Raw genomic sequence first — 26,833 nt, 5'->3', positions numbered from 1 at the left:
ACCACGCCCAAGCCCCCTCCCTACCTCCCTGATGTGAAATCTGCAACTCAGATAGGCTGTGTGGTTCAGCCAAGGTCTGGGAGACTCAACCCTCAGTAGTATACTTTAAGAGTGCTTAGTGTGTGTGATGTACCAGGGTCTGTGCTAAGTGCGGTGCCTCCAGGTTCTCATTCAATTCTCACACTTCTGTACAGGGGTGATGGCGGTATTACCACTTTACACTTGCTCACACAGCAAGCCAGTGATGGAGGCAGCCTGGCTCCAAAGCTCATGCTTTTAACTATGCAGCTATCTATGTCACCTCTCCAACACTAGTTGGTACTCCCTCCCCTCCACCAGGTACAAAATAATACAAACATGTTTGGGTCTGCAGGGGAAGAAAGAAAGCACTGGAAGAAGTGAGTCCTAGCTCCAGCTAACTTGCTCCTGGCTTCCCCATGCTGAGTGATGCCAGGCAAGTTACTTCTTCCTTCTGGTTACCAGTTTGCTTTTTAGTCAGGGTGACTCAAGTCATCCTGGATTTTATCTGACAGGTCAACACACAGGTGCCTATAGGAATTGTTAGGAAAGCAAAGGGTGATATCAGGAGGAAGAGAGCTGGCCATTGAGGAGGTATTAATAAACACATTCTAGATCTTTAGAGGGGTGGCCAACGCATGCGGCTGGTCCCAGGCTGGCTTGATCTAACCAAGTGGTTACAAACTGGCAATGGTTGCAGGGTGCCAGCCTCCCAGGGCAGAGCCAGGGCCCCCTACCAAGCATGACCCTTCACTCCATCTGTATCTAACAGCCCCTCTTGCCACGTGTCAGGTTTGCAGCCAAATTGGTCAAACCCCACACGCACCCATCTGGTGGAGGCGGCAGTCCTGGGGCTGGTCATGGCTCATGCTGGGGGATGTTGCTGGCGTTGTGCCCCATGCCCAGCACAGCTGTCTGGCCGGAAGCAACTTGCTGAGATCTGGCACACTCTCTGCCCCAGCCTTCCTTGCTTTTGGAACTGCTTCAAGAGAGGAACTAATGTCCCTGGGGACTTGTAGACAACCTCAGCCTTCTGGATGGTGATGATGAGGTTGCCGGCCTAGGACCAGCCGGGCCCTCTGCTCACTGGCTGTGTGACCCTGGTCTGCTGCCTCATCCACTGGGGTCTAAGATTTCCTGCAGGTGAGGCAGAAGCCAGTAAAGGAGATGGTCTCGGAGAACTTTTTGCCTCCAGAGTCCTCAGTCTGATTCTATGAAGACTGGATGTTCACACAGGCTTCTTGCTCCACTGCTGTGGCTCCAGCACGTGAAGGAAGAGGGGACATACACAAGAGCACCCATCCTACAGTGGGCAGGTTCCCTGACCTTGGCATCCCAACCACCTTCCAGCAAACCCCTCCCAAATTCAAGCCCAATATGCAGTTAGAATCCTCTGCAGGGAGAAGCTCTACCAACACAAAGTTGTGTTTTCCTGCCTGTGATTAATTTTATGTGTCAACTTGAGTGGGCCACAGGGTACCCAGATACCTGGTCAAACATTATTCTGGGTATTTTGGGAAAGGCCTTTTTGCATGAGATTAACATTTAAATCTCTATGTAAAGCAGATTGCTCTCCCTAACATAGTGGGCCTTGTCCAATCAGTTAATGATCCAAATAGGGAAAGAAAAAAACAAACCAACCAACCCTCTGATGATACAGGGAATTCTTTCTGCCTGACAGCATTTGTACTGAGACATCAACTTTTTTTCTGCATTTAGACTCGTACTGAAATACTGGTTCTGCCTGGGTCTCGAGCCTGTTGGCTTTTGAGACCCAGGAACCACACCATCAGCTCTCCTGCTTCTCAGGCCTTCAGACTTGGACTGAACTAAACCACTGGTGCTGTGGGGTCTTCAGCTTGCTCACTCACCTTGGGACTTGCCAGCCTCTATAATCACATGAACCAGTTCCTTGTAATAAACCTCTCTCATTGGCCTGATTCTCTGGAGAACCCTAACTTATACCTCTACGAAGAGTCCTTTCTCACATGTCTACCATGTCATCCTAGTACGGGCTGCTTGTCTGCTCCCTTTCTCAAACAGATCCTGCAAAGACTCCGTATCAAAACAGAGAGCCAGGTCCTTATCACAATGCAGAGGGGGCCTGCACTTTTTCTGACCCTGAAGAACTAGGGCGGCAGCCAAGCATCAGCTTCCTAAGAGGAATACGCAGTGCCACGAAATTCCACCCTCAGGAGACCTCACAGTAGCAAAGTCCTCACAAGACTGGTGATCTCGGCAGAGCTCCCTACTTGGCCCAGGAATGACCACCTGCCAAGAGCCAACCCAAACTTAACAAAAAAGACCAACAGCAAGATTCCCTCATTCCATATAGAACTTTCTGATCTGCAAAGCCCTTTGTGCTATTTGGTTCTTATGACCTTCTGACTATAGACAGATTTTAATGGTCAGAGCCAGCATCCGCATTTAACAGGGCAAACAGGAAACCCAGAATCAAAGTGATTTGCCAAAGTCAGAGTGAGAAATCTACATGATTCCTACTCTACTCGTCTTTCCGACTTTACAATTTCATCTTGTACTTCATGGCACAAAAAAAAACCCCAATGAAGTGTTTTTGTTTTGTTTCAAAGAGGAGTGGGGAAGGGGAAAGTGTGTGTGAGGTGCTACACATCAGAATTAGGAACCCGAAAGCTACCACCATTGAGAACTGCCTTCAAGCGGCTCTTTCCTGTCGAGAGCTATCACAGATTACGCCATCCATACGACCATCTCAAGAATTTTTGGAAGGAAACATCTGGATAATGAATGCTTCATACCGGGAAATGCAAGAACAGCCCCTCTTGGGGCCCTAAAAAGGTGTCCTGAGGAGACTGCATACTGTGTGAAAGTTGCCATCAACACCCGGAACGCGAGAACAGAGGCGCTGTGTGATGCTGAGCGGAGACAGCCTTCTCCCTGCTGGTGGCCTTTCCCAACCAGCTCCCCGCTGGGAGTCCCCAAGCCCCAGTTCCTAGTTTCTGTTTGGGTTGGGACCCCACGTATTGAACCTTCACTGCGTGTCAGAGAACCCTTACTGTCACTAGCACTTCCCTTCAAGGAGCCAGGAAGGTGCTCATCACTCCCACACGCCCTCAATGTTACTGGTGAGGGTCCCTCAGCCCAGGGACCCTGAGACCCTACCACAGTTCTAGCCATCTGCACACTCAACCCTCACACCCATTGCAGCTTCTGAGGGCTGAGTTCAAGTCCAACCCATCCTGACACATCCTCTGAGGGCCCTTTAACACAGAAGGAGGTTCTACAGACCCTCAGTAAATACCGGTGGAAAGAACAACGTGCAGTCTTTTGCAAATTCAGAATTTAGCACAGTGAAAAATATTTTTAAAACATCTGTTTACCTTAGGAAGCGAACTACACTCATAGACTGTTGGAGGGAGTATAAACTGGAAATGACCTTTCCAGAGGTAAAACTGGTGAATCTCACAGAAATTAAATATCCTTAGGCCTCAAGTTCCACTTCTGAAAATCAATTCTACAGAAATACCCACAAGCAGAAATAAATGCACATGGCTGTTTGCTGCAGAATGTAAGAACAAAAAACTACACGAGTTAAAAGTATATAACTAGGGGAACAACTAAATATGCTGTGTTACAGTCACATTATAGAACCAGTCAAAAGGTTCTAACCAGTCTAAAAGGTTCAGACTAATGATCTTGGACAAGATCTGTGATGCAAAATGATGTCTAGCAGGATAGCATTTGTCTAGGAAAAGAATTGCTGGTACTATGTAGAGATGTGTATTTTTGTAAGCCAGTGGGAAAAGGGCTAAAGGAATACAAAACAAATTATTAATGATAATTCTTGTCTCTGAAGAGACAGTTCAGTTTTTATTTTCTATATGTCTATATGTTTTTCCTACCAGAGCACGTGGTTTTTTAATGGAATAGTTAAAAAATCTTTTTAAAGGAAATTTCACGTGCAAACATGGCACTTTATTATTATTGTTTGTGACAGCACTTGCTGAGGGTCTACTTTGAACCAGGCCTGGTGCCAGCAGCTTTATGGTAATTGCAGGACAGATGGGGAAACTGAGACTGCACCAGGAAGAACAGGTAAGTGAGGTCAGGGGCGGGACTAGGACTTGTCACATGTGCCTTCATCAGAGTCCATGCACGCTGTCCTTCTCGTTCCCTGCTGTTTCCGGGAAGCACCACATCTGCAGAATTCCTTCACCTCCTACTTAACATTCCTGTGGAACAGGCTTCCAATCAACAGCTTCTGCTTCTGTAACTGTTTTTAAACAATTACCAGTTCGTGTCATGTTTACACATTTGAAGTTTAGGAAATAAGAGTTTGGAGGAGATCATGTTTTGGTTTCTAACACGAAGATGTACATTTTAATTATAACACAGGTCCCAGCTATGCCCCGGTCATCTGGGGAGGCACTCCATGTTTAAAGACACATTAAAGAACTGTAGTTACAGTCTCGGCAACCACAAACAATGAAAGCTTTCCTAAAACACAGCTACAAGGGCAGGCCTGATCACTATTTGGGACCCGTGGTTTCACTGCAAAGGGCCTCCACCCTCTTAGGGGCTTGTTATCTTTTCTTCCAAGTGATGAGTCAAGGTGATAATTCCCTTCAACCAACACTGCTCGGCAAGTGTTGGACCAAAATCAACCTGGGATGTGTGATAGCAAGCAGCTGCCCTTTTTGGGGGAACAGATACTCAGGGAAGCAGGTCTAGACCTCGACGCCCAGCTGCAAAAAGAGGGTGCCTTCTGAAAGATGGCTCCTTGCCAAAGGCATCAGAAGGGATTACAAGCAGCCTGACAAGTGCTTATCCAGAGGAGTGACACAGGATTCCAGCTCCTGCAACACAAGAAAGGTGCTTCGGGAAGTGCAGTGAGATCCTGATAGCAGAAATCCACACAGCAAGTGGGCGAGGGTGAAGGTCTAGACACAACAACCTGCTTCACTGGTTCATTCTTTCACTTGTTCACTCTCCCTACAGAGCCCCTGTGTCACTGGTTTATAGAGAAATGATCAGTCAAGCCTGGTCCTTGTCCTAAAGAAGCTCACAACCTAAAGTACAGTCTTCTCTGGGGTTCTGTAGTTATGTGTCTCACCTGCTAAGTACCACCAGGCTAAGAGGATCACACTTCAGTGGAGAGGCAACGGGGAGCCATCAAAGTCTTCTGAGGCAGCTAAGAGGTGGGCAGAGCCTCAGGTCTGCCCCACCTCACCTTATCCTGTGCCAGGAGGCTGGGCTAGTCAGCCCAGGGGTGTCGTTTCCTCAAGTGTTAGATTGCATTCTCACTGCTGCCTTGCCACTGCGTGCAGGGGGGCATGAACTAAATGATGACAACATATCATATCAACCATGGGTCCTACTGCAAGTGTTATCTGCGGGGTGCCTATGAGCCAGAATCAAATGCTACAGGTGCTGGAGATGGAAACAGGGTCTGGGGAGCACTACGTGTGTGTGTACTTACATGTGCAAATATCCATGCATACACACACACCTACACACACGCACAGTCATGTGCTCACACGCTAGGCCCTCTAGCAGTCCAGCAGGCCCCCACACCACTCTGGTCAGTAGGTTTTCTCTGCAGAGGTGGGGTGGGGGTGGAGTGCAGAGGTCCAAAGTATTTCCTATCAAGGGCACACGGGGTGAGTGATAGGTGAAGAGACTCTCAATAAAATGACAAGCAGCAGCCCATGTGACAAGAGATATTCTAGGCTTGCTGAAGACTATTCTTCTTCCTTTTTCCTGGAACAAAACAAGGCTTAGCACTTGCTTTTGGATTAAGTCTTAGGACCCAGTGAATGAGAACTGGAGTTGGGGGGTGGAGCCAGAAAGAAAGCCTATTTGAGTGTGTAATAAATTCAAAGAAAAAACAAATTACAGGAAGAAAAATGAACCAAGTTAAAAATAAGATAGTTCCAATGTTATTGCTAGACAGAAAATATAACCCCTGTTAGGCAGGGAAGCCAAAGTGGTATGAAAGAGAAAATATAAAGTTCCCACCTAAAAATAACTGGCAGACTAACACAGACTCACCGTTGAGAAATACAGAATTCCTGAAATGAGCCCGAGATTGCAGTCCCACTCAGTAGGGAGGGGTTGCCACAGTCTGGAATTTAAAGTTCTCTTCCAACTATGAAGCTGGCAATGGAGGACAGAGATCAGCTCAAGAGCATTCCTATCTGTTGGCTCAAAGACTCGCAGAAAACTCAGATAAGCTGGTGGGCAAGAGGCAGAACTTGGGCTGAAGGTCAAAAGCCTGGCAGAGCTCATGGCCAGTTAGACCCTGGGCTCCTTGCAGCTTCCACATCTGTAAAGTGACTCAACACTAAGTGCTGACTGACCTCGCTTGTTCATTTATTTACTAAATCACCCCTTTCCATACTGTTCCTTCCTTAAGGCAATGGCACCCCACTCCAGTACTGTTGCCTGGAAAATCCCATGGACAGAGGAGCCTGGTAGGCTGCAGTCCATGGGGTCGAGAAAAGTCGGACACGACTGAGCGACTTCACTTTCACTTTCTTGCATTGGAGAAGGAAATGGCAACCCACTCCAATGTTCTTGCCTGGAGAATCCCAGGGACGGGGGAGCCTGGTGGGCTGCCGTCTATGGGGTCGCACAGAGTCGGACACGACTGAAGCGACTTAGCAGTAGCAGCAGCATGGTTGTATAATAGCAACCCAGTAGCACAGAGAGTAGAAAGCGTCTATGGGATCTGGATGTGACTCTTATGTTCAGGCCACTTCCAAGCTGTGTGCCCTGGTGAGTCTTCCAACCTCTCTTGGCCTCCAGCTCCTCAAGAGCCAGAAGACGTCACTCAACCCAATGAGTTACAAGGGAAGAGTACTGTGCGTGAAAACAGTATTGTCTTCCGCCTTCCCTGTCTTCTAGTGTGCTTCAAACCTCGACACTCCTGGAATGAATGCAAATGATTAGCCTCTCACTTCCCGCAACAATGCAGGTGCGTGGTGCATGCATGCTCAGTCATGTCCGACCCTTTGTGATCCCACAGACTGTAGCTCGCCAACCTTCTCTGTCCGTGGGATTTTCCCAGAAAGAATACTGGAGTGGGTTGCCATTCCCTTCTCCAGGGGATCTTCCTGACCCAGGGCTCGAACCTTCATCTCCTACATTTCAGGCAGATTCTTTACTGTCTGAGCCACTGAAGAAGCCCAATAATGCAGGTACTAAACTCTATGAGACCAACCAGTTGTATCCATTTTGGAACTAGACTGAGCAGTCTTAGGTTCAAGACCTGGTTTTGCCATTTATCAGCTCACAGCCTTTGGGGCTCGACTTGCCCCAGTAGAGCCTCGGCATCCTCTGTTGTGGAGTAGGGAAAATATTAATATCAACTCCACAGGGCTGTTACAAAATAAAACCAGGCAAAGGACATAAAGCCAGCTTATAAACCATAAAACTCTATGCAGACGTTACAGATTAGAGCAGCATATACAGACGTGTGCACACATACACAGCCTTGTTTCTGCCTGACATCTGGTATAAATGACTCGCCATTCCATCAGTTTACATCCACAAGAATACGTCCCATTTCATTTTTCTTTTGTAATTTCAGCCATGTGCCAGGCCTCTCACTGGTGCTGAACAAACAGAATCAACTTCTACCTCACTATTCAATATTTTCCATTTTTATCCCCCAAAGGAAGACCCCTACCATGTGTGGCAAGATTCTGAAATGACATGATCTGATTCCAGGGTTTAGAAACATGACACATTTTTTGGCCTGGCACCTATCACTGAACAATTCAGAAACACTCCAGGGAAAGGAGTGCCTCGATGTTACAGAGAAAGGCCCCAGTAACTGGAACCAACGCTTTCTTCCTGAGTGTTTCATTAAGTACATCATCTGCTCACGTTTGGCGCTTTTCCACTGGCTAGGAACCTACAAAAACTGATGTGGTATGACAGCTGAGTTGGTGCTGCCAGACAAGCTTCCTCACTGGCTCGGAAATGGGGGTGGGAGGGGCGGCGAGAGGGGAAGGAGCTGGGAGGGGTGGGAGTGGCAGCTGTCACATTACACGCTTGCACTTCAGATTTCTCTCACATCCCCCGACAGAAGCACTGGCCACATGACCTCTAGGGCTCCACGCTCATCCATCCCGGAGAGACAAAGAGGCCGTGCCTCACCAGGGATGTCCATCCTCCCGAGGCACTTCTCAGCCCGTCTTCAGGGCAAGCTCTCCTCTAGCTCTGGGCCCGGTACTTCAACCATCTGCCCACCACTGACTCTGAAAAGGTCTGCTGTTCAGTCTTCCTGCCAATTCAGTGGGCTGACCACTGCATCCTTCAGCCGGTTTGTAAAAACGCTCCCATGAAGGCAGTGGTCACTGTGTGTTCCGAGCCTGAGGATCGGCCTCAGCAGGCCTTGTGGATCCTGCTGAGGTGCCTTCGGTTACCTAAGTCCATGTTCTGTCACCCAAGTTCATGAAAATCTCATTCATCCTCACTCAGAGGAAGACTCCGTCCTCCTGGCCTGCTTTCCTCACTGACAAGGTTGGGGACATTAATAGTGGGAGTGACATTGTGGGGGGCAGGGAAGGGGAAACAGAGAGAAGGGTGCTTGAATTTTTCTCATCCACTCTATAAGGAAGATCGCTGCCATAGGACCCTCCACAGCACTCCCTTACATCTGCCAGAAAGAACGGCTCAAGACCAATTATTCTAAGAGCCAAATCATCATCCCAGGCAGACGTCTTTCAACATCCAACTGGCTCGCGTCCAAAAAGTCTATACAATAGGTCAAATCATTCTGTTTCCTGGGGGTTTAATTTGCAACTAATTCCTCTTGCAGTGTTCACCAGAAAGCTCCCACTGTTTGAAACGAGATGTGCCGGGTACTTTGTGGAGATTGTTCTCCGTGGTGGGCAATCTGACATCGCTGTTTTGAAAAATGCCCGAGCTGGAATGACCGCAGCCATTCTGTGTGCCTGCAGCCAGCCATGGCCACAGGTGGGAGCAGACGCAGGGTGGGCCACCTGTCCACAGGCTTGATTGGCTGGCTCAGTTTTCAGGGGGATCTGAAGCCCACCTCTGCCCTCATGCCCTAGAAGAGCTTCCCAGGTTCTTGTCTGCACTGACAGCTTTTGAGCTCAGCTGGGGCTCCCAGGGGAAGTCTGCTCAGGAGGGAGAAGGAGCACGTTGGGAAGAACAGCCTTGAAGGCTAACTAACTGCATGGAGGGTCCCTAACCCAGGCCCCGTGGCCTGGCTGTGTGATTACGTGCATAGGGGCCAAGATGGCAGAAGCCTGCTTTAAGGACTTTAATAGTGCAGCAGTTCTTTAAAAAATATTTGGCAAGTCAGCTAACACTTAGGTGAGAGCCTGAAACATTCATTTCTACAAACACCAGCTGGCTCCCCATCCTCTGAACGCTGGGCATGTCCAGAATCACAAAGTTAGCACATGCACTTTGTCAGGCCTGCTCCCTACCCCATGCCCCCAACCAATAATCACCTCTCCTTTAGGCTCCCCGAGGCCTTCCAGACCAGGTTGAGCTCATCTTCTTCAAGTGCTGCCCTTGGATACCTCGGGGAGGCATTCTGCCCCTCTGCTGCCCACTCCGGCACTGATGACCCAGCCTATTCACGCGTCAATCAATGCAAGGCCTCAAGACATTTCTTCCAGCGCTGGTTTTAACTGCCACAGGATTCTGTGTCCCCAGCTTCTTATCCTAGACTTAGTTTTCCGACTTGACCTCAGTTTTAAAGCAGAGGCTCAATGGGCTCAATCTGTGTGCCCCAAGGAGCCCACTGACCACCTGGTCCCAGTAGGTGCTCAACTGATACAGGGGAAAGATAAGCTGATGGCTGGGGGTGGATAAAGGGTGGGTTACAGTTAACTCCCAAAAGTCACTGAGGTAAAGCCCAAACTCCTTTCAGGGGTTCAGAAAGCCTCCTGGAACCTGGCCATCAAGCACCTGCCAGCTGCCCATCTTCCCACATGCTCTCCACAAGCCTTGAAGCTGCAGCCACACCAGCCACTCAGGACTGCTCTCTTCACTCCCAGGGTGGCACAGGCTGTCTCTCCCCCTCCCCCACATAGCACCCACCTCTGAGCTTCCTCAGGGCCCAGCTAAGCACCCATGAAACCACTGGTGGGTCCTCTCCTCCCAGCTGGCTCATCTGTCAAGACTTGGGTCAAGCTTCACCTCTTGGGAAGCCTTTCCTGCCTCTTTCCCTTGGAACCCGAGAGATCGTGCCATCTGGCGAGGACTGCCACCCAACGAAGTGAAGTCCAAGACACGTCGGTGCCTCCCAGGGTCTCATTTATGTCAGTGCTGCAAAATGACTGGTGCAAGGACGAAATGCTCCTGAAGTCCTGACAGCCCCCGCCCCACCCCCCGCCACAGCCATCTTTTTGTGGCTGACCCTAGAGGCCCAGAGGGCAATGTCTGATGCCACCGTCCTTTGGCCCCTCTAAGGCCCACAAGCCCTCAGGATGGTTTCTGCCTGGTATCCACGCAGCATAACAAAACCAACATGGTCAGGAGACAGGGAAGCCATCTTGCCACATTTCACTGGGGCAGAGCTTTTTTCCCTTGTAAAGTGATGCTCCGCTCACCTGCCTTCTTGCAAAGGGAAACATGTAAAGGGGATTTAGTGTTCCTGTTGCTCTGAGATCTCACCACTACGGTTTCAAGGCACTAGTGACCAGCAGCCGGCTGCTCGGTGGGACGAGGAGGCAGTAGGGCCAAGGTCAGACCAGACTGTCACCCCACCAGCCTGGACCTCCAGACCACAAACGGCTCCATAAACTGTAAACTTCCCTGAGCCGCAGACACTCCAGGGACCCGTGATATCTCCCCCAGAGTGAGGCCAACTGTTTTCTGCATCGCCTGTTTTCATATTCAGGAGAGTGTGTGCTCCGACAGCCCCAAAGTCATTATTTGTGTGCGAGTGCTCATTTTTCAGGGACAAACAGGAGCTCTAAGAACCCAACTGACGATTACGTTTCCAGCATCACACCAACTTCAAAGGCAAGCCTCAGACGTGTGCAGAGGAAAGGCCTGTTTTCATCCCATTTTGACAAGCTCTTCCCGAGTGCAGGGTCCCACGCCAGACTCTGAGGGATGACTCAGGCCTGGTCCAGGCTGCTGGAGGAAAGAAGGGCTCAGTTGGGACCCAGAGCAAGAATAGGAAAGAGGGAGTGGAGGCACTGTTTGGGTTCCGGGGTTGGGGGGCGGGGGACGCGGGGCAGGGAGCCAGGGGTGGCTCCTGGAAGAAGGAGGTTAAGGTGAGAACTGATGCAGGAGAGCAGAGGTGTTGCCTGGAGTCTGGGGTCCCTGGGAGGGGCTGCGTGCAGAGGGAGGCATGGCTTGTGGAAGACCTGGAAAGCCTGGGTCTGTGGGGCTCAGTCAAGGTGTTTGAACAGGGGAGTAACATCATCGGGCCATGTCCAGGGAAACCATCTGGAGACAGCAAGAAGCAGGGATCTGGGAAGGGTGTGTGGGCAGGCTCGCCTGTGGCCCCTCACTTGATCCTCGACAGGTCCTTCCTCTCCCTGAGAGCTCCCCTGATGTGTGCCCTGGGGACACGTGGGACTCAGGAGCTCAAATGCCCCTCCTCTTTACGGGATGATGTATGTGTAAAATGACAACCTTTTAAAATGTATATTTTAAAAGATTTTTTAAAAAAGTAGGCATGGTGAAATCTGCTCCATTTGGAAGCAGGCTTCTCTGGAAAGATAGCCCCCAGGATCTCTGGTGTGGCTTGAGCTCTGGTCTGCAGGGTGAAACAGGCCATGTGGAGGTCTGGTGGTGACTGGTGACAGAGAACAAAGGCTGCAGCCCTGCCTGCAGTGCCCAGGAGGGCATTGTGCGGAGTGTCGAGTGCCAGGGCCAGGGGGCTCTGTGGAATTCCACTCTTATTGCTGCTACTGCCACCACCAATGGAGATTAGCACTTTAATCTCCTCGTGACCAGGTCAGAGCTTTGACTTTAGAGATGGGAAAACTGAGGCCCACAGGGGCAGTGCCTTGCCCATGCTTAAACCAGGCTGTGGAGCTGGGATGAGCTCCAGAGTCCTTCAGCTCACGATCCCCCACCAAACCACAAAACGCCCTCTACCCTGGCCCTGTCTAATCCAGTCACTCACAGATTTCTAGCTCTGTAAAACTAACAGGCTGAGTCTGCAAGGCTGTTCCCCTGCCACTGACAACTGCCAGAGGAGGGGTTTCTGCTCCTCTCTGCAGCTCCCAGTGCTCAGGACTTGCAAGGGGGATGGTGGAGATGTCAATAAGATACCAGAATGGATGTCCATGCCCCTGCAGCAGAGGCAGAAAAAGAAGGAGGCAAGAAGTCAAGGAGCGTAATGCTGCTGGAAGACCAGACCAGAGTGCCAGGAATTGAAAGAGACCTCAGGCTAAAGTGAAGCCTCTCAAACCATGGGACCATCTGTCCCAGAGTCATGGAGCCAGCTATTAAAAGGCAGATTCCTGGGCCCCAGCGAGAGTGTATACTGGTGCAAGGCCTGGGAATCTGCATGTGCAACATCTACCTCCCCTGGCTTCCCCATGTTGACTATGACACAAACTGACGTTGGAAGGCCCTGAACTCACATCTTCAAGGCGGCCTGCCCCTCCTCTTGACCCAGGGTGGCGGGCAGGGTGTTGGACTGACACTCTTCATGTTTCAGAGATCAGCAGAGATGAGGGGCCTCTTGGCCTCCGGAGAGCAGACCTGGGGGCAGAGAGCGTGGGTGGGTGTTCCATGGAGCCTTCATGTCTCCTGAACGCTCCTGCCCTGGTGGACCTGCTCTGAGGCAAGCGGGATGCTGTCTGCAACATAGGGCTAACCTGTCATCTGGGGACTCTAGCATGGCTTGTCCTCCAGAGTCACTGCAGGCTGCCCTCATCACACCCCTCTAATGTGCAAGGTACTTTGGGCCAGAATGGCTTCTCTTGCCCCGAGTGCCCCAGAGGACCAGGGGTGAAGAAGCTCCTGAAATGAATCATGGAAACTGGGCAGTGTGTGCGGAAGCCAGGCTTATGGTCAGGTACTGGGCTCCGGTCCTGGTTTCCTGTGTGTTTTTAGGAAAGTGCCTTAACCTCTCTGAGTCTTCATAGCCCCGCCTACATAACAGGGATAAACACCACATGTCCTGTCCTGTCTACCTCCCCAGGGTGACATGAGAATTAAAGGAGCATGGATATGTGCAGGTCAACAACACAAGGGCTATTGTTAGGTGGTTTTTTGCTATTCTTTTTTTAAGCATTAGGAAAAAGGTGTGTTCTTTTCTTCTAACGCTAGAGATCAAGTCAATGTGAGGTAAGCTGGCATTTTTTTTTTCAGCAGTAGGCTTCCACCTGGCTGGCCACTTTCTCCAGGAAAAGAAACCAGGGGTCCTTGTAGACAACTCTGAATGGGCCTTTCATAATTCTGGAATCCCAAGTGCGTGTGTGCTGTTTATGTCAGTACTTATAAAGGGAAATGGAATCACCCTTGTCAGGAGAGGAGATAATCGTCCAGTATGTCTCCCTGGCAGAGGCACTGTTGTGTAATTAAAGATGATAATTATAGCTCCGCGTCTAGTGTCAAACCCAGGGCTCTTTCCAGACGCAACTGAGCCTCTCCTCGTGCTGTGTGAGCAAAAACACACAGGCTGTGGATGGGAGGGCCCAGGCAGCCCTGTCCCGGAGCCTTGGGCGGCTCCTGTGTGGCCAGTGCTTCCGGTGTGACCTGGAAACTTTGTCCAGGACAGCGGGGTCCTCTGCAGTCCAACCTCACTGCAGGATGAGAACAGGTGTCTGGGGACATGGTCCCCAGACCTAAGAGCAGGAAGGAGGGCCGGCTGGCTCCAGAGGGAACCCAGGTTGGTTCCCTTGGAAGGCACATACTCACTGGCACAGAGCTCTCCCCTGGTGCCCACCAACAGTCCTCCGAACGCTGCCTTGAGCACTCAGTCTCCTCCTCTGTCCATGGGATTCTCCAGGCAAGAATACTGGAGTGGGATGGCATGCCCTCCTCCAGGAGATCTTCCTCCAGGGATCGAACCTGGGTCTCCTGCATTGCACGCAGATTATCTGGGCTTCCCAGGTGGCGTTAGTGGTAAAGAACCCACCCACCAATGCAGGAGACACAGAGACTCAGGTTTGGTTGGTTTGGTTGCATGGAACCCTTGGGCTTCACAGCCTCCCCAGGACCTGGTGCCCACAGCCTGGAGTCATTTGGAAGTAGCGCTTCATCTGAAATCTGCCATCCGTTTCTAGCTGACTTTGACCTGAACTCTGCGTGGTGTTATTGGAAACCGAGGTGACTCCTTGGTCTCAGCCTCAGAAAGAGAGTCTGCCCTTCTCCTGGGAATGTTCAGGACTGAGGCAGGGTAAGAGGCTGGGGCCCAGAGGGCAGCCGGCAACTTTCTCTTTGCACTGAGAGCTTCGGGATTTACAGCAAATCTTTGTCCAGATGAAAATTAGTTTCAAGTCTAGGGGGCACACAGGCTGTGTGTATTAATAACAAACAAACCCTTCCTCCTAATTTCTGGGTGCAAATTATGAAAATCATAAGAACATTGCCTAGTTTCCTTTGAGGCTCAACTCAACAAGATTCCTTTGCACGAAAGCCTAGGCAAAGCTTTGGTAGAGGTGGGTTGCTGAGCTGGGGTGGAGGGGGGTTGAAGGCGGGGTAGAGGTTGGGGAGCCAAGAGCCAAGGCGACTGCCTTGGGTGGGTGTCTTTCACAATTCAGAGGCCTCCCTGCTGCCTGTGGGCCAGTCCTGCAGCTCCTCCTTCCAGGCCTCCTTGGCACCTGGGCTCAGCCACGCCCCCGCTGCCTCTACTCCCACCACGCTTCCCAGCCCAGCCACCAGGTAGGGGAGTCTGTCCTAACCCATGCCACCCCCCAGCCCAAGCAGACCAGTCCATGCCCTCCTCTGTAGTCGCCAGGGATGCACGTCTATGCCCACATCTCACATCCTCAACCACTGACGCAGTTCCATGGCACGGGCCACCTCCCCCTGGAATGGCCTTCCAGGGGGCAGGCCCAGGTGCCTCTGAACTCCCAGGACTACAGGAACTCCACAGGTGCTGGGCAAAACCCTCTCCTCAGCTTTACCCTGAAGGGCGGGCCTGCCCCTCCTCTACCTTATCGGTGCTGACACCACCCACCCTACCCTCCAACCAACCCTCCCCCTTCCCCCAAGAGCAGCTGGGCCAGCACTAACCCTTTTCCTAGCAGACTGTCCGCAGAAGCAGCTCTGAGCTAGGGAGTGGGAATAAAGCCCTAGAAGAGGCCAGGGAAGGCGGCGGCGGGGCTGGGAGGTGCGGGGTTGGTGTGGTCCACTGGCTGTTTTCCAGTTCTGCTGGCTTGTGCAGTTGTGTCTGGAGCACTGCAGCCCCCACTTTCAGGTGTCTGCTTCTTGTCACTGACGGGGGTGGGAACTGACCCCCACAGATCCATCCAGTCTGACCTGAAAACTGTCCATCCCTCTCCACCAACCTCAGCCCAGGGTCCTCCACCTGCCCCCCACCCCTGCCTGGCTTCTGGAACACAGCTCCCAGGATGCCAGAAATCTCCCTCATGGCCCCTGGTTGTTACTCAAGGTTTTGCTTCTGGGCTTCCTAGCCAGTAAAATGGAAACAGCCCCAGGTACTGCCTCCCTGGGCCTTAGAGAGGGTGAGGAGGGTGCTCTGCAGGACAAGGTTCCTGATGGAAGGCTGACCGGTCAGTTCTGAATTAGAATGAAGCTGGTGGGTGGGATGGGAGGGCTTCGGGGAGGGCGAGCCTGAGCTGGCAGTCTGGGCTGGGGTCAGAAGGTGAGGCAGAGCATGAGCAAAGCACTGAATTAGAGTTGGAGCCCAGTGAAGAAAAGACGGACAGGAGCAGACTCTCCCCCATCTGGCACTGTGCCAGGTCCGCTGGCTGGCAGGGTCAGGTGGGTGAGGCCAAAGATGTCCCTGCTTCGGCAAGCAGGATGCTGGTGCTGAAGAAAGGTGTGAGGAAGGCTGGTCATGTGAGGGAGACCAGGGTTCAGACACTCGGGCGCCCAGCTAGACGGGGAGGGGGAGGGGCAGCTGGTGACACCCTGAGCCAAGGGAGGGTGACAAGGGCAGTGCAGAATGAAAGGCCTCCCAATCTGGAGGACACTGCGGTTGGGGCCTGGGGACACAAGTGTCTGTGCTGGTCCCCGCATACAGACCCAAGGCCTGGGAGTGAATCTACAGAGGCACAGGCAGCGGGCTGAGCCCAGGATCAGAGAGAGGGACAGGAGGGGGACCCAGTGACCAGGACCAAGGGGTGAGCTGGCCAGGGCGTGAGACCCAGCTCTGGACCTGGAAGCCTATAAACTTGGAGGGAGAGTTTACCAACTGTTTCACAACATTCCACCCAAACCAGCACATTCTGACCTGGGGACATTCTTCAACAGAAAGTTCCAGGCCAGTATCTCAAGCACTGGGTGCCAATAGTCTGACAACAAGACTTCCAAGCCCTGTGGTCCCTGTGGTCCCTGCCCTCCAGGGGCCCCCAGCCCAGCAGATAAATTACAAAGCAATGTGGTAAGCTCTGTATCAGTGCGATTGCACAAAGAGTGATTGTGGAGCCCACAGAGGGGCTCAGGCCCCAGGAGGTGACCCCTTCTCCAGTACATCACTTTTCAGGTCGCCAGGTACAATTAGAAGCATGCATTCTGGAAAGGAGGGAAATGAGACATTTTATTTATTTGTGCTCACACTGCCAGTTTCAAAAAAGGACCAAAAAGGAGGCAGAGTACCATGAAAACACACAGACCAAGCTAGGTGAGAGTTGAAAGGCAGGATTCCCCAGGAGGAAGAAGAAGGGTAAGGAGGTGGAGGAGGAATAGATCTCGGGCACCTGCCAAGTTGTCCCACAGACAGAAAGTTTGCATCAAAAAAAAAATGCAAACCCATTGTTACTCAGCATCCTTCCCTCGAGCGGCCAGGCACTGACCCTGCAGGGAGAGGGGGCCTGGAATTGGGCACAATTCCAGGGAGCCTCCATGACTCAGCTTTCCCATCTGCAAGATGAAAATAATGGCACTGCTTCCTCCCGGGTGCCTTAAGGAGATTCTCAGCATAATCTATAAAAGAGCCCTTTAAATACAGCACTCTGTCACTGTTACAAACTTGCAGAAAGCCAAGCTGAGCCCTAGTTAGAGGAGGGTACAATTAATTAGTCAAATAATAGGGTGTGAGGGCAAATCAGTAATCTCCCTCTTCAGGCTTTTGGAGGGGCAGAAACTCCGGTGGGCGGTCTCCTTGGGTAGGCCCTGTCAAGCAGCTCTAAACACATGGAACGCAAAGGTGCCACATCTGAACCCACTGAATCTTCCCCCGAGAAACTTCCTCCCCTTCTTGGATATGACAGGCCCCATTGGGTAACTGACACGCTCATCCTCCCACTCCCCAGGATCCCAGCTCCTCCCTCCCTCTCACCCACTGCACCCGACGGGCAAGCTCTTCTATCCCATCCACCTGCTCCCACCCACAGCACCCCACAGCCCCGGCCCTGGCTCCAGCCTCAGCCCCCTGGCCTGGATGACTGTTGCAGCCACAGGACCAAAGAACCAGTTGCCCTGCCTCTTGCTTCTCTTTGCTCTAATCCATCCTCCGCACCCAGGTGGCGTGACTTCCTAAACAGCTTCCTAACCTGCCCAGGATGGGTGGTGTTTCCCCACAGCCTCCGTGCTCTGCCCACACCCGAGGTGTGCTGCTGGGTGGATAGGGGATGAAGGAGCTTTGCTGCCTGGCATCTACTTCTGGACAGCACTCCCATCAGTCTCTGTGCCTTCAGATCTTTTAATGTCTCTCTGGAATTCGAAAGGGCAAGAGGCAGGGGTGGGGAGGTTAGCTCCTTAATTTCACATTCCCATTCCTTCATTTCCACCTTTGGGAGGATGCCTATTTCTCTCAGAGATGCCAGGAGACTGAGAGGAATTAGGTGCTGCGTTCCTGGGGTCTGGAACCTCACACCTATGAGGCTGGTGCCAGCACACAGGATGGGGCTTGCTGCTCTGAGAAAATTCATGACAACCCCTAGAGTTCGTGCTCCTGCCCTGAGGCCAAGAAGAGAGAGGAACACAGCAGCCAGCCCCTGAGCCAGAGCTGTGCTCCTCTAACCCCAAAGACAGCACTGAGACCATCCTGCCTCCTGAAGGTGGCCAGGGCTCTGGAGACAAGTCTCCATTCTGCCCTTGACTCTGAGAAAGCCATTGAGCTGCAGTGCCCAGAGGCCGCGGATTGTCTGCGAAACAGACCTCCCAGGACCAGAGTTCCCAGAAATGAGTTTATGGGAATCACGGTTACGTAACACTCCCCTTTGATCCTGCACCCAGAGCGAAAGCCTCACAAGAACAGGGCCTCGGCTTGTTCACCACTCAACCCCTAGAGCACAGAATGGTGCCAACACACAGTGGATGCCTGCAAACATCCATCCAATGAACACACGCATCGCACATGGCTCCCTGACTCAGCCCTTGTGACTTCAGACAGCGGTTTCTTGGCAAAATAGAAAAAATTGTTTATAGCAAGTAGCTGTTTACTGTTTGCTTTCTTCCCATTCATTGATTCTTCACCTAGACTTGTTTCCTGGGCTCATTCATTCACCTGGTAAATAGGTACTGGGCCCAGAGATGTGAGGATGGGTAACACCCAGTCCTCGCCTTCAAAGAGCTCTCAGCCAGGGAGGGAGCAGAGGGAGGAGGCACCACTGGAGACCCCAGGGCGCCCCGCAGCACGGAGACAGAACTGATCTCCAGGGTAGAACAAGGCACCAAGCGTCTCCTGCCCGACTCTCACCCAAGGTCAAGCCAGCTCCTTCTCTCCCCACCCCCCAACCAACTCAGCAACTGGTTAAACTGGGACTTCCAGACCTGTCACCCTTCAAGGAGGATGTGATGTCTCTGGGCTCCTGAGGGGGCCCCAGCATGTCTGTCACCCAGGCCCTCGTCCCTGGAATTAATTAACAGCCTTACACATTCAATGACTATTTACTGAGTCCCAACTTTGTGCCACATACAACTTTAGCTACTGAGGTTACAGCAGGAACATAGCGGACATTTCTGCCCTTGTGAAACCCACATCTTAGTGGCAGACAGACTATAAATGGATGAAGTGTGTTAAATAGCAGAGTTAAGGAACAAAGTCAAGCAGAGAAGGAGAGGCAAGAAGTGTTGCAGATGGGTTGAAATTTAAGGTAAGTGGCCAGGGAAGGCCTCAATGGGAAGACGGTTTCGAGTCAAGATGTCAAATGTGGCTCTGCTTAGCGCCCCCTTGCCGTGCAACCCACCCTGGTCTTCAGGAGCCCTTCCCACCCCTTCCTGTATTCTCTTTTCAGTGTCATTCTGCTTGGCCTGTTTCATACTACAGACACCAGTGTTTGAGTCCTTGTCAAGCTCCCCATGCCACCAGGGGCCCCTGGAGGGCAGGGGCCGGGGTCTGGCACACAGCAGGAATGCCATCAGTGACTGTCAGCTGTCCATGGCCTGTCCCAGTCCTGTCAGAACTTTCCTGAAAAGCTGAACACGCTCAATGTCAAGGGTCAAAAGGGCAAGGGGCACTCGGGGTAAGAGAAGAGGAAGCGACTGCCAGTGTGGGCCTGCTGGTCACCACGGGAACCTGAACTTCCTGCTGTCCTCCTCAGCAGCTCCTCTCCCCACCCGGCCTTCCCAGTCCTGGAGCTCAGCAGGTAAGCAGCACTGGGTGTGTGTGAGCTGTGCTGTTTCTCAAGAACATGAAAGTCATTGGGTGACTAATCCAAAATCTATTTACACTTGATTATCTCTTTCCTGTCTGGTAGGTAAGTCATTCTGGTAAATGATAGACCAGCCAGGGAACTCTGCACAGTCCATGACCAAGCCTTCTATCTGTCAGGCAGGAGAGTGCCTGGGCAGGTTTCCAAACATTTCAAAACCAGGGCAGGAGCCCTGTGTTAGAAGTCAGGAGACCTGCTCTCACACAGCTTGTGGCTGTGTGACTCTGGCCAGCTTGTGCCCCTCTCTGGGCCTCATGTGGAAAGAGGATGCTCGGCAGAAAGACTGCTCTTTAAGGGGAGTGCCATCTGCCATCCCCCAGCCGGTGGAGACCTGTGACGCTCCCCCTCCCCAGGACAGGTTGGAGCCTGAGGCAACTAGGAAAGCAGGCAGACGGAAAGGAGCACGGGCTTGTACAGGGTGAGGGGAACGAAGGGTGTGGAGACTGTTCGGATAGCCGGGCTGTGGAGGAGGCCAGGTGAGAAGGAGAGACGGGTGCACAGACATCCTGGGAGCAGAGTCCACTGCTCCACGGTGCTGCAGAGCTAGGAAGGGCCTGGGCTCAGGGGCCCAGACAGAAAGGCCCTTTACTTGCCCACTACTAAAAGGACAGGAAAATAGTGTTGCCTCAGGCTATTATACAGAGAATAGATAAACAACAAGGTCCCACTGTGTAGCGTAGGGAACTGTATTCACTACCTTGTGATAAACCATAATGGAAAAGAATATTTAAAAAAGAATGTATAGGTGTGTATAACTGAATCACTTTGCTGTGCAGCAGAACTTAACACGCTGTAAATCAACTATACTTCAATTAAAAAAAAAAAAAAAGGGATTGCCTCAAGTGGGAGGGCAGGGACGACAGTGAACATGTAAGGAGGGCAGGAATCTCAGGCAGGAGGCGGCCCCTCTCTCTGATGGCCAGGCAAGACTCAGAGGGCGCCTTCTCTGAGAAGCATTTGCTAGTGTTTGGGGATTTCATTCTGGGATTCAAGACTAACAGCTCCAGGAATGGCATCTGGAGGTGGCCATCCAGAGGGTACAGACTTGAAGCTCCTGGGACGGTGCCACGCCAGCTCTTCCTCACAACCTGGCAAGACCTGGGCTGCTGCTACGAGGAGGGCAGTGGCGGCAAGGTGTGGGTGGGGTTGTCAGGCCTGCCCAGGACAGCCAGAGAAGCCCACTGTGACCACAAAGGCAGGAAACCTAAGGGCTTATAAAGACCCTCATTGAGCCTAGGGAAGAAGGCAGCATCTGGTTTCTCAGATGAGGCAACTGAGGCCCAGAGAGGGGAAGCAACCTGCCTCAGGTCACACAGTACACCAGAGCAGAGCCAGGGCTAGAGTCCACATTCCTGCCTCCTCCCTCCAGAAACAGGCCGCCACTGGAATACAGAGACTTGAAAGTGGTACACAACCATCATTCTCTCAGAAAGCACACTGCCACTGGAAGAGGCCACGCCAGAGGATAAGAAGATATGAAAGGATGACCCCACCTGCACCTCCACCTTTAAAATCAGTGACCTCCCTGGCAGTCCAGGGGCCAGACTCCCACACTTCCATTGCAGGGGGCACGGGTTCGATCCCTGGTCCCGAATGCCATGGCCAAAAATAAAAGTAATCAAATCAAATCAGTAACTGGCTTTACCTGGAGAGTGCCCATGAGCACATGGAGTTTAAAAGGGCATAAGGCAAGTCGTGAGCAGCAGGGCTCTGTGTGAAATGGTTTTCTTTTAATTTCCTCTTATTATGCTATAAAGTTGATTTTATAATAAAAACATGCTAAGGACTTTTAAATGTATAATTGCTTACATATTAAAAATTATATGAAATGCTTTCAACTAATGCTTATATGATTCATCCTGTGAGATGACACTTTGAACAATTTTATATAGGATGGGGGGTGGGTGGGGGGAGTCACACCTCAAAATGAGGCCTAAGTAACTGTAAAATTCCCAGTTATTTTTGCAGACCCTCTGGGAGTCCAGGACAGATGTGAGTGCATTTTAGCTAAAGGCAGGGGCTCCAGGGGGTGCTGCTTTTCCTGGTTCTGCTGCTTACTTAACCTTTCTGAGACTCAGTGCTCTCATCTGTAAAATGGGGATGATAGTAGTACTTAAATCTCATAGGTTCCTTGGGAGGACTAAATGAGCGCGTCAGGGAAAGGGTTTGGAGCAGCGCCTGACACAGAGGAGAGCCCTCTAAAAAAACAAACTCCCATCTTCCTTGTCACCACCATCACCGTGGGCATCTCTGAGAATTCCTGGGGTTGAAGGCCTGGGGAGGAAGGATCCCGGGTGAGAAATATTTTGTGCCTTTAGGGTAACAAGGGCCTGATGATCTCATCCATCTTTACATGCTCTTGCCCCGTGCTTTTCCTATCAGGATCCTATCAGAAGCCTCATCTCCTGCCACTCCTCTCGGGCAGAGAGTTCCCACACCTCCATGCCTTTGTTCAAGCTCTTCCCTCTGCCTGGCTGCCAGGCCCAGCTCTCATCCCCACCATTCTCACCTCCCACCCACCTGGGATGGCCCAACAGGAAGCTGCTGTCTCTGCTCTGAACTCTTGGAGGTTTACAGCTCACCTCCACGCACCAACCAGCCCTGGGGTCCATGTCTGTCTCCATGCTTCACAGATATTCCCAGAGGCAGAGGCAGTATTTGCCTAGGCTACATGGTCCAGATGCCTACACAGCAGGGCTTGGCAAAGGCTCTGGGTACCAAAGTACTGCAGAGGACCTGGGAACCAATTGCTCCAGCGTCCTGCTTGTTTGGCCACCCACCTCCAAATGGGTTGGAGTTAGAAATGCAACCTACTCCAGCATTCTTGCCTGGGAAATCCCAAAACAGAGAAGCTTGGCGGGCTACGGTCCATAGCATTGCAGAATCGGACATGACTGAGCAACTGAGTATGCATGCATGCACTCCAAATGGGCAGGGCCCCGATGGGGACTGGTCAGAGAATTCAGCAGCACAGAAAACCACGTGAAGGACCAAACAGGCCCTCTGCCCCCAACATCAACGATCTCAAGCACATGTACGAAGTTTGTTCCTCCACCCAAGACTCACATCAGTGTTACATGCCTTGTTTTACAATGCGGTCCCCAACACGCTAAGCACCCTGGCCCACACAGTCACCCCAGTGGGCCTGACTCAGCCCAACACCCTTCCCTCTGCATCAGTAGGTGTCTCTGTGCATCTGGAGCTCTCAAGTCCCAGCATCAAGCCTCAGGGAAGAAGGAGAGAATGGGCTGCAAAGCAGGGTTTTGGAGAGGGGTGGCATGATTCTACCAGCTCAGTGGGAGGTTTGGCCTGGGGACACTAAAGGTAGACACAGGGGCAGGATGGACATCAAGAAGTGGTATATCCTTCCTCTTCAGCGCACACATGGAAAAGGTCAAGACCAGAACCTGACCTCAAGGGATGGGCCAAGGAATAAGAAAAGGGGAACCAGGACTGAACAGTTGCTGTGAGTCAGGCTGGCACTGAGAAAGGAAGCTGCCAGCCCTAACCAGATCCTCTCCTATTCAGAGCTGGTCTCAGGTGCTCCCTTTGTGGGACTGGTCCTAGGTGTCTAATGACAGGGCAGGGCACAGTGAATCAGGACACCCTGGAGCTCAGGGCTGGCACAGGCCTAAGAGGTAGCTTGAACCAACCACACATCTGAGACTTCACTACTTTCATGTCCTCTCCCAGTGCTGGTTGTCTTGCCTCTGCTTGGATGCCTCTAGGGATGGGCAACTCAGTACTTCACAAAGTAGCTTCATATTTAACCAGAATGTTTTAAAAAGTCTCAAAAGGATCATGACCTTTTTGAGCTTCAGTTTCCTCACCTATAAAAAGGAAAGCTGGGACTGGGTTACTAGCTTTCCAGGGGGGTTCCATAGAGCCCTAGGTGTTAACTCCTTAACACCTAGGTGTTATCTCCAGAGCTGCTGTTGGGGTGAGAGAGGTGATCAGGACAAAAAGTGAGGTCCAGGCATACATGGGTTCTGAGGCTCCATGGAGACCTGACCTCCATTTTGGAGCCACAACCTAAATCCCATGGATGACACTAGGGGAGCCGACGGGAGAGGGTGAGCTGAAGCAGACAAGAGGGAAGTGGGTAAGAGGAGCCCCTGGAAAAACAAGCATGCTTCTCCATGCACTCCATCCTAGCTACAGCCAATGGGGTGGCCTGAGTTCTCCGTTCACCAAATCATACCTCCCACAAGCTCTCTACCGCTTGCTGCGTGGTGCCAAGACTGAGGAGAACAAAACCTTGCCAGTTAATCATAGGCCCCCTACTCCACATGGGCCATGATGATGAGGCTGAAAATCAAGCTGGACAGACCCTACGTAGCTGTTAAACAGGGTGTTGGCAGACAGCACCCCCAACTGACTACCTGGCTATGTTGCCTTGGAGCAATTACTTAATATCTCTGTGCCTTAGTTTATCAGGGGAATGGGCACCTACACTTCAAAGAGTAATGGTGAAGATCTGACAAGAATTCACACCAAGTGCTATAAACAAGTATGAGAGAACTTGGCAATGGCTGCCACTGCTGCTGCTGTTATTACTGATCTATCCTTCCTTAAACCGGGAAAAAGAGAATCACAGAACGTGCTACCCAGGGTCAAAACAGCTAGTTCACAGCCAAAAGCGGCTACAAGTACTAGTGACTGTCCACTCTAAGGCACCTGCTTCTCAGTGAGAAACTGAGGCCCACTTGGTGGCAAGTGACCATCCCAGATCTGCTTGACATCAGCCTGGTCTCCTTTCAGACCAGTATAGAGAGGCACGCCATCTCAGGCACAGAGGCCGTGCTCATCCCAAGAGCATTATTCTTACATACCAAAGAGACCTGCCCCATTACTAGAAGCTACGTGCACTCACACACATAAATATTACAGCATCAAAAAAAGAAAGGTCACCCTAAAAGGTCGAACGTAAACTTGTTCTGTGCCACCCCTTGCTCGGCTGCCATCCCTGGCACCCACCTCTGTCACCTCCCCTCCCATGAGAGCTTCACGGCAGCTCAATGAGCTACTTCCTGGAACACTTACACGGTGCTGGCTAACACAGCCCCCAGCCCCGCCATCAGTCACTGCGGTGATGGTGATGTTACACACAAGGAATTCCAAGTCAAAGGAGCTGCTGCAAGGTCATTACACCCAGAAAATGTCCAGTTTAATCACCTATTTCCTTAAAAACATAAAAACGTGGGTAAATTTGAGCATAGTCTCCAAGGTACGAAGAAAGCACGGAGCAGAAAACAGAAGGATGCTTCTTTGGAGAGAGAATGCCTGAGATCTGAACAGGTTTCTGGTAAACTCAAACTGCCCTGCATTGGGCCTTGCCCCTGTGGGTGTGCCTCATTAAAAAGCCAAAGTCCCTCAGGACAATTCCACCTGGCAAATCAGCTCCTCACCACTGCGGTCCACGGCAGCACCCAGGAGGAGCCCGGCTCCACTCCAGAGACGCTGAGCAATTGCAGACTCTCCCCAAAGTCTGGCTCGCAGCAGATGCTCCCACCCACCCTTGTCAGCTCCCCGCCCCCATGTTCTGAAGATGCAGGTCTGGATCTGTAATGCCTTCTCCCTTTTTTGCAGGTGGGACCCCAGGGAAGTGACTTGTCCAGAGCCTCCATCACCTGTGAAATGAGACAACACTTCCTTTGCAAGGACATGGTGAGGCTTAATGAGTATGTATGTCAGAGCACCCACAAAGGCTCCTCTGCCAAGAGAGATCAGGAAGATGGGAGAGGGCATAAGAGGTGGCCCTCGGGAGTCTGACCAGTTGCTTCCTGACTCAGCCCTTCACAAAGCAGCCTGGTGTTCTGGAGCCTACACAGGTAGCCAGAGAATTGCTTTCCATGAGCAGGAAGAACATGAGGCAGAGTCCTGGAAGCAGGGCCTGGACTGATACTCAGATTCTTCAACAATTATCCTAGAGGGTCTCCACAGCCCGAGAGAAACATTCAACTCAGGCCCAGCATGTGCTAAGAGCTCAGTAACTGGTGCTTCCTTTCCCTTTCTCCTCCTCCTCCCCCTCCTTCTTCTTCTCTTCAATATGTTCTTTTATTTTTTATTTTACTTTTTGGCCACACCACATGCAGGATCTTAGTTCCCCAATCAGCGGAAGCACAGAGTCTTAACCACTGGACTGCCAGGGAAGTCCCTCCCTTCCTCCTTTAAATTCAGAAGGAATCAGGAGAACGTGCTCAAAAACATGAACACCAAATAAACAATAAGAGGGTCACAGAAGGAGGCACCTGAATCCCAAACCCTAAGACATATGGGGCACCGACTCAACAGGCTCAGAATTCAGGGCCACCTGCCTGTGGTCTGCAGTACATGGTGCCCCTGCTCACATCACTGTCCTGCTCAGGGTCAGAGCAGGCCAACCCACGAGCGTTCTTCCATGCCTGGACCATCCTCCTGAACCAGGGGGACCCTCATGGAGGGGTTCTCCCCTGCTTGTGATCTCCCTACCACCCGCCCATGCCTGGGGTCTGTCAAGATGGCTGCTATCTGATATCTCTTAATTCTTTAAAGATGCTCTGGAACTTCCCTGGTGGTCCAGTGGCTATGATTCTGTGCTCCTCAAGGCAGGCGGCCCAGTTCGATCCTTGGTCTGGGAACTAGATCCCACATGCTGCAACTAAGGATCTCGCATCCTGCAACAAAGACTGAAGATCCCGCATGCCACAATTAAGACCCGGTGCAGCCAAATAACCATTTTTTTTTTTTTTAAGATGTTCCAAGTATTATTCTGGTGAAAACAGACCCCTCCAGGATACCACATACCCGGCCACATTCTTCTGGGCCCCACACTGCTGCTCTGACAGGTTTCATTATCAAGGGCCAATAGGAAAACAGTTATAGGAGGAAAGTCTCTGTGTTTCCTATAAACCTGCCACAAAGACCATGGTGCTTTAAGCTGCTTCCTGTCCTAAAACAAAGATTTTCTTGGATGGAGGCAGGGATAACTTTGTCCCTAAAGACCTAGTCTGCCCCCTTCTACTAAGTAATAAAAGCAAGGTAACCCTGCCTGTTTCTCTTATTGCCCTGGATGCTAGGAAGCTCCAAGCTTTCCACCTCAAAAGCTGTATCTTTTT

The 26,833-nt window shown here is 51.5% G+C and overlaps 1 protein-coding gene across 1 annotated transcript in view; it reads right to left on the bottom strand.

Annotated features, from left to right (window-relative positions):
• SHB (Src homology 2 domain containing adaptor protein B) overlaps nt 1-26,833 on the bottom strand; it is a 134,887-nt gene that overhangs the window by 58,686 nt on the left and 49,368 nt on the right. The gene's annotated exons all lie outside the window — the stretch shown is intronic.

The sequence above is a fragment of the Bison bison genome, unplaced genomic scaffold (genome assembly GCF_000754665.1).
Source record: "Bison bison bison isolate TAMUID 2011002044 unplaced genomic scaffold, Bison_UMD1.0 scf7180017864243, whole genome shotgun sequence".
NCBI classification, from domain to species: domain Eukaryota; kingdom Metazoa; phylum Chordata; class Mammalia; order Artiodactyla; family Bovidae; genus Bison; species Bison bison.
This window is presented reverse-complemented; position numbering and strand designations above follow the sequence as displayed.